Below are 12,716 nucleotides of genomic sequence, written 5' to 3'. Positions count from 1 at the left end.
ACCGCTCTTTCCACAAATACTTTCTAGCATGGTTTTAAATTCATTCAGAACCGTTTTGCAAAATGGGGGGAAGATATTTTCTCTTCTGTATCAGGAACTACGTAACAACTAAAGTAACATGAATCAGGGTGGGCTGTCTCAAAGTAGCTCCCCTGTCACTGAGGAGATTTGAGCAGGGGCCAGATCACCTGCTGGGAATGCTGTGCAGAGGCAGAGGAGTGTTGGAAATTTATAGACTTTGGGGTCCTGACTCAGACGACTAACGCTGGCAAAGTACACAATAGTAATAAATAGGAATTTCTTCCCTTTTGTTTTTTGTCTCTCGGCCATCCTATTAAACCTGCCACGTAAAATGTGAGTCATCTCTTAGGTACAGAGTAGAGAAATCTTCCTTATCTGTAGGGCACTGGGTATCCATGAGGCATAAGAGGATACTGGCTGGGAGTCAGTCGTGGGTTATAGTTACTGGCAGGTTATAGTTACCTGACCTTTGACAAGCCATTTAGGCTTCCAGGGCCTCCTCATTCTCAAGTATGAACCCAGGAGACAAGTATAGATGTCCACCATGTCGCTATGTGATCATTCCTTGCCACCTTCCCCTTCTCCCTGGGCCACAAAACTTGTTAAATGTTCTGTTTCTTCCAGTTTCTGATCACTAATAAATGGCAAATAATCCAATAAACCTTCTTCACATTTTTAAATGACTTTTTATTGGAGTATAGTTGCTTTACAACATTGTCTTAGTTTTTGCTGTACAGCAAAGTGAATCAGTTATACATATACACTACCCCCAATTTTTAGATTTCCTTCCCATTCAGGTCACCACAGAGCACTGAGTAGAGTTTCCTATGCTATACAGTAGGTCCTCATTAGTTATCTATTTTATACATAGTAGTGTATATATGTCAATTCCAATCTTCCAGTTCATCCCACCTCCCCTTCCCCCCTTGGTCCATAAGTTTGTTCTCTACATCTGTGTCTCTATTTCTGCTTTGCAAATAAGTTCATCTGTGCCACTTTTCTAGATTCCACATAAAAGCAATATTATACAATATTTTTTTTTTCTTTTTGACTTACTTCACTCTGTATGACAGTCTCTAGGTACATCCACGTCTCTGCAAATGGCACGATTTCATTTCTTTTTATGGCTGAGGAATATTCCATTGTATATATGCACCACATCTGTAACCTGGGTGTGGTGGGGCTAACTAGCAGTCTCTGCCACAGTAACTAAGGACCAGCACTCCCATTCTCTAGTTTCCCAGTGTAATCACACTCCCAAGTTTTACCTGGTATATAATCATACAGAATAAAGTCGGCAGTTCCTCATCTCCCTTACAACTGAACATGGCCAGATAACTATGTCTGGCTAATAAACTGTAAGCAGAAGTGTTAGATGGTTGTTTCTGGACCTTCCTTAAAGGGCAGTGGGAGGGTACCTTTTGAACTTCCTTCATCATATTTTTTTTTTCCATCTGCCGGCCAAAATGAGAATTTGAGACTCAAACTCCAGCCACTACAAGGGCCACACTCTGTGGAGAGCAGAGCATTGAGGTGAACGGGCCTTGGGTGCCTGGATTGTGTCACACAGCCCTGGACTGCCCTCCTCCAGACTGACCCCTGGCAGGAAAATGCATTTCTGTCTCATTGAAGGCATTCATATACAGGTATCCCCCAGTTTTTGCAAGTTTGCTCTACACCACTTTGCTTTTACAAAAGATCTACATTTGTAGGTTCTCACTAACCAAAAAAAAATCCAAAGAGGATTTTCACTTTTACAAAAAAAAGATGAAAATTGAAAATAGCATTCAGTGTTTGTTTTGCAGTAGCTGTTACAGAGGCAGCTCCCACCCCAGGCAGCCAGAGTGGCACCGCCAAGCTCCTTCCCTGGGAACTACACTCAGCATCTCAGCATCAAGCCGCCAGAGCTCTGAACTATAAGCATCTGTTCTTTATCTTTATTTATTGTGAGCATCTGTTTGCAAGATGTGTCCTAAGGTAATTGCTTCTTTGCTTTACACCATTTCAACTTACGAAAGGTTTCATAGGAACGTTCTACTGTCCCATGGCAGGGGAAACCTGTATTCATTTAATCCTTACTGATATAGTTTTACCTGAACAATTTTTTCAGAAGGCTCCTAAGGAGTCACTTTCCAGGTAGAATTTTGGAAAGCTAGAGTTGGGACCCTTTTTCTGAGGAGGAAGGTTTGTCTGCTGTTGTTTACCCCACCAAGGGTGTGGGCCTGGCCTTCGCTGCCCAAGTGCAGCATCAACACTGTGGTGAAGTGACCAGGGTCAGACGTTGTTATATTCCAGCTGAGAGTTGTTGATGTTTTCTCAATGTTAGTGCTGCTAGAGCCCCCTGCGGTCTAGCGATCCTTAATAGCTGTGCGTCCGACTCATACTCCTATTTTAAAGATGCTCCTCTGTTCTCATGGTTTTCCTGAAAAGTCCAGAGTTGATCCCTAATACAAATGTTATGTAAATAGTTGCTGGCATGTGGAAAATTCAAGTTTTGCTCTTTGGAACTTTCTGGAATTCTTTTTCCAAATATTTTCAATCTGCAGTTGGTTGAATCCATGGATGCAGAACCCACGGATACAGAGGGCCAACTGTATTCATATGTAGGTCATGGCTGAGCATACTCTTAGTCATGGTGTTGTCAGGTTGGAGCTTTTGATGTAAGGAACAAAGGCTTAAAAACCTTCTTTCCACATACACTGAGTAATCGGACTGTGACAGGTTGCATCCTCACCTCTCTCCTAGGTCAGAAGACCAAGGAAGAACCAGAGTTAGATTAAGGAGGCCATTAGAAAAACATCTAGGTTAGGTTTTGATCTAGGAGAATAAGAGTTGCTCTTATGGCTTACTTTTGGTCCATCTGGACCACTTGACTAGGTTTAAGCCCAAACCTCAGCCCTTTTGGAACTGAACTGGGATGAATGCAGCTTGATAGGAATATAAAATCCCTCAGAGATGCCTTTCCATCCTTTATCTGCCAACACAGTTTTCTGCTGGTTCCCTTGTTCTTGCCACCTTCGTGATTTGACAAATATTCAAATATACACTGTTCAAGCCACTGCCTCAGATAGCAAAGAAAAGGTATGAAAGTAAGGGATAAAATAATAATTTTCCTATATGTGCCCCTCAACCTTTTCAGGACAAGCTATTCCTTCCCCTTCACTTCCTTTTGCACTTCAGTTAGGGCCCTTTTGTACACCACTTGTTGTGCACCTGGTGAGACTGAGTTGTCCTTTTCTTGGACCCCAGATGCAGGTGCAATAAGGACTCAAAGGCTATAGAGCTTTGTTGTTATTTCCCCAGATTAAATGGCATACAAATTATGATGGAGCCCTGACAGGCCATCCGACCAGCAGTGAAAGTACTAGGTATTCTTCACCTTCAAGGCCCTTTTTAGGTTGTTAAGGGAAGGTACCTGGTAGAAGTAATGAAGGCACTGAGGACAGACATCTATTTGAAATGTAGATGTCTCTTCAAAGGTGAGGCAGTTTGTTTGGTGTTTGCTATTACTGTGTATTTGCTTTGTCTTGCTTGCTAGTTTGTTTTGGTTTTCCTTGCATTGTTTTAGGTTTCAGTGAGCCCACCTAAAGAACTACATGGCACACCCTCTCCCCTTAATTCCCACTTTCCCCCTTTAAGTCTAAGTAAATGACAGCCAAGGTAGGACACACGGAAAATGGGCCAAGGATACTACAGAGATTGATTTAGTTTGGGTTCTAAAATGGAGGGGCAAGAGGTGACCTGATGGTGAAGGTCTGACCCATGTCACTGATTTAGGATACCACATTCGACTTTAGGGCCAACATACAGACCAATAGCAATGTTCCATGGCCTAGAATAGTATTTTACATATTATTTCTCAAAAACTGGTGTGGCCACAATAGATGGCTACTCAGGGTTTGTATTCCAACCACTGATTAAGAATTACCTTTCCACCTTCTCTAACTGCACAATTCTGTTCATATCATCTGGTCTATTAACCATTCCACTAACATCCCCTGTTTAAATCCACCAACACACCCTGTATTCATTAGACAGTGGATGAAACTGATGTGGGTTCAGAATAAGGAAGAAGGCCATTCCAGGCCTTCTATCACTTTATGCTGATACTGTTCCAATATGCAGAGAATAAAGAAATTAATACTCTTTCCTTAGTTGCTATTTGAAATCAAAATAACCTCACAATCTGAGAGAAAACAAAGTTACTCCAGACAATTTCAAAGCCTTCTAAAAATCTGAATTACCTTTAGAAGATACATTTTTTTTTTTTTTTTTTTTTTTTTTGCGATATGTGGGCCTCTCACTGTCGCGGCCTCTCCCGTTGCGGAGCACAGGCTCCGGACGCGCAGGCTCAGCGGCCACGGCTCACGGGCCCAGCCGCTCCGCGGCATGTGGGATCCTCCCGGACCGGGGCACGAACCCGTATCCCCTGCATCGGCAGGCGGACTCCCAACCACTGCGCCACCAGGGAGGCCCAGAAGATACATTTTTAACAGTATTGAGAAATTTACTGGACAGAAGCCATGGCTTAATCTGACTTTCTGGGGCACAAGAATGCTGAGGAATTAGTCGAGAGAGAGGAGGAGGAGAAGCATTACTATTGGCTGAGAATATCCAGTGTACTGACGACTATCTAGGAAAGTTGTGAGCAGAAAAGAATTGCCTAAAAGGAAATGGAAAATCCAGTCAAGGACTGCTACCCCTTGGGCACATGGGAAGACACAATTAGAATACTCTGATCTGCTTTCTTCCCTCTAGGTTTTAGTTAATAGCAAAAGTAAGGAGAGATACTAGGCATCATAATCCAAGCATCTCAAATTCACTTACCCTAAATCCTAAAGCTGCTTTAATGACAGCTGTTACTTATACCTGTCCAAAAACTAGTGTATGCTCTAAAAATTCTTTCTCTCCAAAGACTTCAAAATGAAAAGACACGCAGCTGTCTGAGCCCATTATTTCTTGCAAGCTTTTCTAAAGGAGTGTCCTGAATCACACATATTGGGGCACCATCCTGAAATATTACTGTATCCCAGAATTCCCTTTTGGGCCACTAAAAGCAGAAGCTTTACCAAAGTTACTGGCTTCTTTTATTCAATGAAAGTCTCATTCTTAGTATTCTGGTTATTTAAAATCTCTCTCCAAGCGTGGATGCTCAGGGGCCAGGGCACTCAGTTGATGTGGGTCAGGAAAGTTTAACTTCAGGAAAAATTAACTTTCAAAAATTGTTTACTTGGGAGGAGCTTCAAGATGGTGGAAGAGTAAGACGTGGAGATCACCTTCCTCCCCACAGATACAGCAGAGATACATCTACACGTGGAACAACTCCTACAGAACACCTACTGAATGCTGGCAGAAGACCTCAGACCTCCCAAAAGGCAAGAAACTCCCCACGTACCTGGGTAGGGCAAAAGAAAAAAGAAAAAACAGAGACGAAAGGATAGGGACGGGACCTGCACCAGTGGGAGGGAGCTGTGAAGGAGGAAAGGTTTCCACACACTAGGAAGCCCCTTCGCGGGCGGAGACTGCGGGTGGCAGAGGGGGGAAGCTTCGGAGCCGCGGAGGTGAGCACAGCAACAGGGGTGCGGAGGACGAAGCGGAGAGATTCCCGCACAGAGTATCGGTGCCGACCGGCACTCAGCAGCCCGAGAGGCTTGTCTGCTCACCCGCTGGGACGGGCGGGGCTGGGAGCTGAGGCTCGGGCTTCCGTCGGAGCGCAGGGAGAGGACGGGTTGGCGGCGTGAACACAGCCTGCAGGGGGATAGCGCGCCACGGCTAGCCGGGAGGGAGTCCGGGAAAATGTCTGGAGCTACCGAAGAGGCAAGAGACTTTTTCTTCCCTCTGTTTCCTGGTGCACGAGGAGAGGGGATTAAGAGCGCTGCTTAAAAGAGCTCCAGAGACGGGCGCGAGCTGCGGCTAAAAGCACGGACCCCAGAGACGGGCATGAGACGCTAAGGCTGCTGCTGCTTCCACCAAGAAGCCTGTGTGCGAGCACAGGTCACTATCCACACCCCGCTTCCGGGGAGCCTGTGCAGCCCGCCACAGCCAGGGTCCTGGGATCCAGGGACAACTTCCCCGGGATAATGCACGGTGCCCCTCATGCTGGTGCAACGTCATGCTGGCCTCTGCCGCCGCAGGCTCACCCCACACGCCGTACCCCTCCCTCCCCCCGGCCTGACTGAGCCAGAGCCCCCGAATCAGCTGCTCCCTTAACCCCGTCCTGTCTGAGCGAAGAACAGACATCCTCAGGCGACCCACATGCAGAGGCGGGGCCAAATCCAAAGCTGAACCCCAGGAGCTGTGGGAACAAAGGAGAGAAAGGGAAATCTCTCCCAGCAGCCTCAGGAGCAGCGGATGAAATCTCCACAATCAACTTGATGTACCCTGCATCTGCAGAATACCTGAATAGACAATGAATCATCCCAAATTGAGGAGGTGGACTTAGGGAGCAACGATATATATATATATATACATTTTTCCCTTTTTCTCTTTTCGTGAGTGTGTATGCATATGCTTCTGTGTGTGATTTTGTCTGTATAGCTTTGATTTTACCGTTTGCCCTATGGTTCTGTCTGTCCAGTTTTTTAATTTTCTTTTTTTTTTAGTATAGTTTTCAGCACTTTTATCATTGGTGGATTTGTTTTTTAGTTTGGTTGTTCTATTCTTTCTTTTTTTTTTAATTACATAAAAATATTTTTTAACGATTTTTGGGGTTTTTTTTACAAAACATTTTAAATAATTTTTTGTATTTTATTTTAATAACTTTATTTTATTTTATTTTATTTTATCTTCTTCTTTCTTTCTTTCTTTTTTTCTCCCTTTAATGCCAAGCAATGTGGATGACAGTCTCTTGGTGCTCCAGCCAGGCATCAGGGCTGTGCCTCTGAGGTGGGAGAGCCAATTTCAGGATATTGGTCCACCAGAGACGTCTCAGCTCTATGTAATATCAGATGGCGAAAATCTCCCAGAGATCTCCATCTCAAGGCCAAGACCCAGCTCCACTCAATGACCAGCAAGCTACAGTGCTGGACACCCTATGCCAAACAACTTGCAAGACAGGAACACAACCCCGTCCATTAGCAGAGAGACTGCCTAAAATCATAATAAGGTCACAGACACCCCAAAACACGCCACCAGACGTGGACCTGCCCACCAGAAAGACAAGATACAGCCTCATCCACCAGAACACAGGCACTAGTCCCCTCCACCAGGAAGCCTACACAACCCACTGAACAAACCTTAGCCACTGGGGACAGACACCAAAAACAAAAGAAACTACGAACCTGCAGCCTGTGAAAAGGAGACCCAAAACACAGTAAGTTAAGCAAAATGAGAAGACAAAGAAACACACAGCAGATGAAGGAGCAAGGTAAAAACCCACCAGACCTAACAAATGAAGAGGAAATAGGCAGTCTACCTGAAAAAGAATTCAGAATAATGATAGTAAAGATGATCCAAAATCTTGGAAATAGAATGGAGAAAATACAAGAAACGTTTAACAAGGACCTAGAAGAACTAAAGAGCAAACAAACAATGATGAACAACACAATAAATGAAATTAAAAATTCTCTAGAAGGGATCAATAGCAGAATAACTGAGGCAGAAGAACGGATAAGTGACCTGGAAGATAAAATAGTGGAAATAACTACTGCAGAGCAGAATAAAGAAAAAAGAATGAAAAGAACTGAGGACAGTCTCAGAGACCTCTGGGACAACATTAAACGCACCAACATTCGAATTATAGGGGTTCCAGAAGAAGAAGAGAAAAAGAAAGGGACTGAGAAAATATTTGAAGAGATTATAGTTGAAAACTTCCCTAATATGGGAAAGGAAATAGTTAATCAAGTCCAGGAAGCACAGAGAGTCCCATACAGGATAAATTCAAGGAGAAATACGCCAAGACACATATTAATCAAACTGTCAAAAACTAAATACAAAGAAAGCATATTAAAAGCAGCAAGGGAAAAACAACAAATAACACACAAGGGAATCCCCATAAGGTTAACAGCTGATCTCTCAGCAGAAACTCTACAAGCCAGAAGGGAGTGGCAGGACATACTGAAAGTGATGAAGGGAAAAACCTACAACCAAGATTACTCTACCCAGCAAGGATCTCATTCAGATTTCATGGAGAAATTAAAACCTTTACAGACAAGCAGAAGCTGAGAGAATTCAGCACCACCAAACCAGCTTTACAACAAATGCTAAAGGAACTTCTCTTGACAGGAAACACAAGAGAAGGAAAAGACCTACAATAACAAACTGAAAACAATTAAGAAAATGGGAATAGGAACATACATATCGATAATAACCTTAAATGTAAATGGATTAAATGCTCCAACCAAAAGACATAGACTGGAGGAATGGATACAAAAACAAGACCCATATATATCCTGTCTACAAGAGACCCACTTCAGACCTAGGGACACATACACGCTGAAAGTGAGGGAATGGAAAAAGGTATTCCATGCAAATGGAAATCAAAAGAAAGCTGGAGTAGCAATACTCATATCAGATAAAATAGGCTTTAAAATAAGAATGTTATAAGACACAAGGAAGGATAAGACATAATGATCAAGAGATCAATCTAAGAAGGAGATATAACAATTGAAAATATTTATGCACCCAACATAGGAGCACCCAATACGTAAGGCAAATACAAACAGCCATAAAAGGGGAAATTGACAGTAACACAGTCATAGTAGGGGACTTTAACACCCCACTTTCACCAATGGACAGATCATCCAAAATGAATATAAATAAGGAAACACAAGCTTTAAATGATACATTAAACAAGATGGACTTAATTGATATTTATAGGACACTCCATCCAAACAACAGAATACACTTTCTTCTCAAGTGCTCATGGAACATTCTCCAGGATAGATCATATCTTGGGTCACAAATCAAGCCTTGGTAAATTTAAGAAAATTGAAATCGTATCAAGTATCTTTTCTGACCACAACACTGTGAGACTAGATATCAATTACAGGAAAAAATCTGTAAAAAATAGAAACACATGGAGGCTAAACCAAACACTACTTAATAACCAAGAGATCACTGAAGAAATCAAAGAGGAAATCAAAAAATACCTAGAAACAATTGACAATGAAAACACGACGACCCAAAACCCATGGGATGCAGCAAAAGCAGTTCTAAGAGGGAAATTTATAGCAATAAAACCCTACCTCAAGAAACAAGAAACATCTCAAATAAACAACCTAAACCTGCACCTAAAGCAATTAGAGAAAGAAGAACAAAAAAACCAAAGATAGTAGAAGGAAAGTAATCATACAGATCAGAGCAGAAATAAATGAAAATTTAAAAAAGAAAACAATAGCAAATCTCAATAAAACTAAAAGCTGGTTCTTTGAGCAGATAAACAAAATTGATAAACCATTAGCCAGACTCATGAAGAAAAAAAGGAAGAAGCCTCAAATCAATAGAATCAGAAATTCAAAGGGAGAAGCAACAACTGACACTGCAGATATACAAAGGATCATGAGAGATTACTGCAAGCAACTATATGCCAATAAAATGGACAACCTGGAAGAAATGGACAAATTCTTAGAAATGCACAACCTGCCAAGACTGAACCAGGAAGAAATAGAAAATATGAACAGACCAATCACAAGCACTGAAATTGAAACTGTGATTAAAAATCTTCCAACAAACAAAAGCCCAGGACTAGATGACTTCACAGGTGAATTCTATCAAACATTTAGAGAACAACTAACACCTGTCCTTCTCAAACTCTTACAAAATATAGCAGAGGGAGGAACACTCCCAAACTCATTCTGCCAGAACACCATCACCCTGATACCAAAACCAGACAAAGATGTCACAAAAAAAGAAAACTACAGACCAATATCACTGATGAACATAGATGCAAAAATCCTCAACAAAATACTAGCAAACAGAATCCAACAACACATTAAAAGGATCATACACCATGATCAAGTGGGGTTAATTCCAGGAATGCAAGGATTCTTTGAACACTGTGAGACACCATATTAACAAATTGAAGGAGAAAAACCATATGATCATCTCAATAGATGCAGAGAAAGCTTTTGACAAAATTCAACAGCCATTTATGATTAAAACCCTGCAGAAAGTAGACATAGAGGGAACTTTCCTCAACATAATAAAGGCCATATATGACAAACCCACAGCCAACATCATCCTCAATGGTGAAAAACTGAAAACATTTCCACTAAGATCAGGAACAAGACAAGGTTGCCTACTCTCACCACTATTATTCAATGTAGTTTTGGAATTTTTAGCCACAGCAATCAGAGAAGAAAAGGAAATAAAAGGAATCCCAATTGGAAAAGAAAAAGTAAAGCTGTCACTGTTTACAGATGACATGACACTGTACATAGAGAATCCTAAAGATGCTACCAGAAAACTAATAGAAGTAATCAATGAATTTGGTAAAGTAGCAGGATACAAAATTAATGCACAGAAATCTCTTGGATTCCAGAAAAATCTGAAAGTGAAATTAAGAAAACACTCCCCATTTACCACTGCAACAAAAAGAATAAAAAACCTGGGAATAAACCTACTTAAGGAGACAAAAGACCTGTATGCAGAAAATTATAAGACACTGATGAAAGAAATTATAGATGATACAAACAGATGGAGAGATATACCATATTCTTGGATTGGAGGAATCAACATTGTGAAAATGACTATACAACCCAAAGCAATCTACAGATTTAATGCAATCCCTATCAAACTACCACTGGCATTTTTCACAGAACTGGAAGAAAAAATTTCGCAATTTGTATGGAAACACAAAAGACCCTGAATAGCCGAAGCAATATTGAGAAAGAAAAACGGAGCCGGAGGAATCAGGCTCCCGGACTTCAGACTATACTACAAAGCTACAATAATCAAGACAGTATGGTACTGGCAGAAAAACAGAAATATAGATCAATGGAACAGGATAGAAAGCCCAGAGATAAACCCATGCACATATGGTCACCTTATCTTTGAGAAAGTAGGCAAGAATATACAGTAGAGAAAAGGCAGCCTCTTCAATAAATGGTGCTGGGAAAACTGGACAGCTACATGTAAAAAATGAAATTAGAACACTCCCTAACACCATACACAAAAAGAAACTCAAAATGGATTAAAGACCTAAATGTAATGCCAGACACTATCAAACTCTTAGAGGAAAACATAGGCAGAACACTCTATGACATAAATAACAGCAAGATCCTTTTTGACCCACCTCCTAGAGAAATGGAAATAAAAACAAAAGTAAACAAATAGGACCTAATGAAACTTCAACGCTTTTGCACAGCAAAGAAAACCATAAACAAGAACAAAAGACACCCCTCAGAATGGGAGAAAATATTTACAAATGAAGCAACTGACAAAGGATTAATCTCCAAAATTTATAAGGAGCTCATGCAGCTCAATATCTAGAAAAGAAACAACCCAATCCAAAAATGGGCAGAAGACCTAAAGAGACATTTCTCCAAAGAAGATATACAGATTGCAAACAAACACATGAAAGAATGCTCAATATCATTAATCATTAGAGAAATGCAAACCAAAACTACAATCCGATATCATCTCACACCAGTCAGAATGGCCATCATCAAAAAATCTACAAACAGTAATTGCTGGAGACGGTGTGGAGAAAACAGAACCCTCATACACTGTTGGTGGGAATGTAAATTGATACAGCCACTATGGAGAACAGTATGGAGGTTCCTTAAAAAACTAAAAATAGAACTACCGTATGACCCAGCAATTCCACTACTGGGCACATACCGTGAGAAAGCCATAATTCAAATAGAGTCATGTACCACAATGTTCATTGCAGCTCTATTTACAATAGCCAGGACATGGAAGCAACCTAAGTGTCCATTGAGAGATGAATGTATAAAGAAGATGTGGCACATATATTCTGTGGAATATTACTCAGCCATAAAAAGCAACGAAATTGAGTTATTTATAGTGAGCTGGATGGAACTAGAGTCTGTAATACAAGGTGAAGTAAGTCAGAAAGAGAAAAACAAATACCGCATGCTAACACATATATATGGAATCTAAAAAAAAAAAAAGGAAGAAAATTGGTCATGCAGAACCTAGGGGCAAGACAGGAATAAAGACACAGACGTACTAGAGAATGGACTTGAGGACACGGGGAGGGGGAAGCATTAGCTGGGACAAAGTGAGAGAGTGGTAGTGTATATATGGACTTATATACACTACCAAATGTAAAACAGATAGCTAGTGGGAAGCAGTTGCATAGCACAGGGAGATCAGTTCAGTGCTTTTTGACCAGCTAGAAGGGTGGAATAGGGAGGGTAGGAAGGAGGGAGACGCAAGAGGGAAGAGATATGGGGATATATGTATATGTATAACTGATTTACTTTGTTATAAAGCAGAAACTAACACACCATTGTAAAGCAATTATACTCCAATAAAAATGTTAAAAAAATTGTTTACTTAAATCATGATAAATCTCAAGGTCTGCAGAGCAGTTTAGTGCTCATGCCATTGGCTGCTATCTACTGTCCAGGAAGCTGCAGTACTGATTCCTAAACATCCTTGGGGCACATTTTATGAGGTTTTCCATAATACACACAAAAATGATAACTAGGCAGTCTAGTTAACAGAGCCTTTGGCACTGATGATATGGGGGAAACTTTTCATTCACTCCATCTCCTTTGCTTTCAAGT

The sequence above is a fragment of the Lipotes vexillifer genome, unplaced genomic scaffold (genome assembly GCF_000442215.2).
Source record: "Lipotes vexillifer unplaced genomic scaffold, Lipotes_vexillifer_v1.1 scaffold749, whole genome shotgun sequence".
NCBI lineage: Eukaryota > Metazoa > Chordata > Mammalia > Artiodactyla > Lipotidae > Lipotes > Lipotes vexillifer.
Note: the sequence above shows the minus strand (reverse complement) of the source record.